We start from the raw sequence: 3,854 nt of genomic DNA, 5'->3' as shown, positions 1-3,854 counted from the left end.
GATATCCCAAGCTGGAAAATTCGACCTGGTAGCTCGCCTCGATTAGATTTTCCACGTCTCGCCGTGGTAAAAGAAAGAAGTTGTCCTTCCGGTCCGCTCCGGCGAATTTCGCCAATTTCGTCGCGGACGTGAGAAATCGACTCGGTTGTGAGTAAACTCGTTCGAGAGATCATCCACCTCCGGACGGATCTTTCAAATTCTCTCGGAGCAAGTAGAAAGGTACAACAACAAGGTGGATTGCAAGATCCGTGCGATGAAAACGGACGAGTGAAAACCACGTTCGACGTGCCTTCGACGATTACGTTGCTCATCTCAGGATAAAAGAAAACGCAGTCGAAGACCGCTTCGCGAGTGCGTCGTCATCTCGAGTGCGTTCGACTTGGAGAGTTCTGTCGCGATTGGTAAACCGCATGATTTCTACCCCGCGTCTTTCCGCGTCAAGTGAGAAAGTGAGCCCGACGCTTTGCCGCCGGTCGGAGTTTACTGACCTCAGCAGGACGGAGTTGGCGACTGCCCTTCGCGACGACGAAGGGAGGCGACTAGACGGCCCTTTGTGAGCGACTTGAAGTGTCTCGCAACACTGCAAACAGGGCGGAATTACCTTTCTCGGAGTTGCATATGACTGCCGCATGCGGCTTTCTAAGTTTCGCTCTATCGTCTGCGAAGACTCATCATCTTCGTACCGCACGTCTTCGTACTGCATTGTCGTCAATTTTGCGAAGCGATTTCACGTGTGAGGATCGACGAGTGAAATATCGCCCGAGTGAAGTGTCGTGCGATTTTCTTCCGCGATCTGTGTCCTTAGTGTTATCAGCAAAGTAGTTCGTGTGACAACGAGGGAGAGGGTTGCAACGACTTGCAACTCTGTCACGCTGCTCGCGGAAAGGTGTTTCGCACGAGCGGAATCAAGTGCAAAGAAAATCGTCCGCGGCAGAGATGCGCTCGTAGCGAATCGACGACTTCGTCACTGCAGTCGGAGCCGGATTTCTAAGGTAAGCGGCGCACATTTACTATGTCGTCGTCGTCGTCGTCGTCGTCGTCGTCGTCGTCATTGTTGCTCGGCAACTTGGAGACAATAATATCGCTGCTTATCTCAAAAGTGAAATATATCGGACTTTGATAAGGATCAGCTTGTATTCTCATTGATAAACGGGGAATCCCCAAGAAAGAAAATGGAGCAGGTAGTTGACTCGACAAAAATAGAAAGTGTACAAAAGAATACGACTCGTAAAAAAAAAAGTGGAAGATGTTCGACATCTTTGGCGTTGATTGTGAGTAATATTGGGGAAAGAAAAGCGTGAAATTTTAAAAAGCCTGAAATTTTAAAAATGTATAACAAAAAAAATTCACGGTTAATGCGCAAGAAAGTAATCGCGGTACTTATAAAAGTGACATGAATTTTTAACAACGATTTTTTTATTCTAGTTTCGAATAATAATGAGAACGAAAGAGAATGAGATTACGTGTTTAACGGTACAGTGCCGGCCAGTCCATTCAAACAAAATACGAACTGAAACTTTCGAAAGGCCAGTAACTGCGATTCTCGGGATAAAGGATATCTGGAAACGAACGTTCGTAATTGGTACAGGTTCGTTTTCATTGAGGACATGTGGTTTGGATTGAGAGAGTTTTTTTTTTGTTTTAATGAAAAGCGATAAAAAAAAACGAGGAATTAAAAAATATCCTTTCGCGAGTGCGAATAACGCGTGCATCACGTGGCGAGTTTTGGAGCGTGAAGAACGCGCACCGTTTTTTCGGGTCCTCCTTCGACCGACCATCGTTACTGTGTTCTTTTTTCGCACAACCCGGCGCAAAGAGGATTACCTCGAATCCGCTCCTAAAAGCATCTCGACGAGCGACGATTTCCATCGCGAGGGGCCTCACCTCGCGCGGATGAGTGACCCATTCCGCGTGGATTATCGCGCGATCGATCGCGGATTTGCGACATTTCGTGCTGCGAGATCCTTCTAGACTGACGACCTTTTCTTTGTCGATAATCGTAATAATTTAGATTGAAAATACATCTCCAGAATTCAAAATGTGCATTAGAACGACATATCGCTCAGAAAAGAATTAACGCAATTAATGAAAGTATTGTAATAATCACGCATAGAATGAGATTTTACATTAAAAAATTTAGCTAGATACAGATATAAAATAATTTCGCTGGATCATCGAAATAATTATGTAGGACACTGAAGTTGGTAGAATGTCAAAACTTTTTGCAACATTGCTCATTAATTAAATTTTAGCGTCCTATATAATGTTTTTGATAGTTCAACAAAATTATTTTCAGATCTGCTGCTTAAAGTTTTAGATACTTTAGTAAAATCGTTCTTTCCGAGTGGATTTAATTTAGAAACTTTTAATTCTTTAATATAACATAATATTATATATAATATATGGAATTTTTGTTAATATTATGATTTATTATCTCCGGATTTCTTATCATGCATCTTATACTGCAAAAAGTTTTTACATTCTAGCAACCATTTTGACCGTCCTGAGCGTCCTACATAATTATTTTAATAGTCCAACTAAATTATTTTCAAATCTATATCTAGCTAAATTTTTTAATGCTTCGATAAAACCAATTCCTTCCGCGTAATAGTAAAAAATTAATGTTTAAGAAAAAAATAAGTGCTTTTGAGACATGCTCTCGGTTTACTCGACGTTGCGGACTTGATAAAAATCGTAGATTTCAGCTCGCTGTTTCGGGAAGGTGTGCTTTCCCGAGGGAAAACCCGGGACAGGCGATAAAATTTTACTACCGCCCGAGCTGCTGGGAACATCAGCAAACCGAGATTTTAACGCATCGTGGTCGCGACTTTCGCATGTACTTGCACTTTTCATCGACCGCGCGTCTTGGAGCATCTTACAGCGAAAGCATCTTGGGCGGAATTCGGAATCGAGAGTGTCTCGCCGTTCTGGAAAATTCAATAAAGTTGCAGAAATCTTGTCGTGAATTCACGTGAAGTACACGTTACAATTTTACGAGAAACTGTCGTTTTTGCGAGCCACGTGTTACATCATGCACGTTACGCATCTCGTACAACGAGGTCCGATTCTGTTCCCTTCCGTTAATTCCACGAGAGTGCATTCTCCGTCATAGAAATTTTTCTCATCGACCTCGTGAAGGGTACCTATGCCACGTTCCGCCTTCAACCGATTCCAATCGCCCGACTTCTTGTTATTTTCTTGAGTGCATTTGAGCGACAAGGATTTTTCCTCGACGACGAGTTCAGCCATCTCACCATAACCTTTCTGAAAATGGTGAAAATTTCATGTTACGCTCGACTTGTGCTGCACAACTTGCGCTTCTTGTTTTCCAAGCACATCGAGTGACAGGATCTTTGTTGTGAATTAGTTCCACTTCAATTCTCTATCCTGAAAGAGAATTTTTAAGATACCTACTCTGTCGATTGACATCACGATTTATTATTATTTTTTAAACTATTTTGATGATTTCTTTCAGCAAAAGATTCACTGAGAAAAATGGTTTAGTTGAAAACGGACAAACCAGAAGATTCGGACTAAATCAATCAAAATTCCGGTCATCTCAATTAGAATTTTAGTAGATTTAACTAGACAATTTTTCGGTTTAAATTTTTAATTTCTGGTTTAATTTTTCCCAGTGCAAATTTCTTATAAGGTGGCACGAAATATTGTTGTCAAATCATTTGCTTTATATATATCACATTTGTTTTTATTTTCTATACAAAATTAATATAAAACTAATATAGAATTAATTATCAAAGCCTGAAAAAATTGGATAATGTATCGAATAAATAAATAATTAAATAATATGATATTTTGCCACTGCGTATTTTATATATATAAAATATATGGAAACC

General features: G+C 40.7%; 1 protein-coding gene across 1 annotated transcript in view; it reads left to right on the top strand.

The window, feature by feature from the left end:
• The first annotated feature begins 721 nt into the window (after positions 1-721).
• The window catches only part of LOC108753375, a 118,351-nt gene continuing 115,218 nt past the window's right edge, over positions 722-3,854 (top strand). Inside the window, exon 1 of the mRNA XM_018494906.1 lies at positions 722-992. The gene's annotated coding sequence lies outside the window, so the exon portion shown is untranslated. The remainder of the gene's footprint in view (positions 993-3,854) is intronic.

Source organism: Trachymyrmex septentrionalis, unplaced genomic scaffold, assembly GCF_001594115.1.
Source record: "Trachymyrmex septentrionalis isolate Tsep2-gDNA-1 unplaced genomic scaffold, Tsep1.0 scaffold69, whole genome shotgun sequence".
NCBI lineage: Eukaryota > Metazoa > Arthropoda > Insecta > Hymenoptera > Formicidae > Trachymyrmex > Trachymyrmex septentrionalis.
This window is presented reverse-complemented; position numbering and strand designations above follow the sequence as displayed.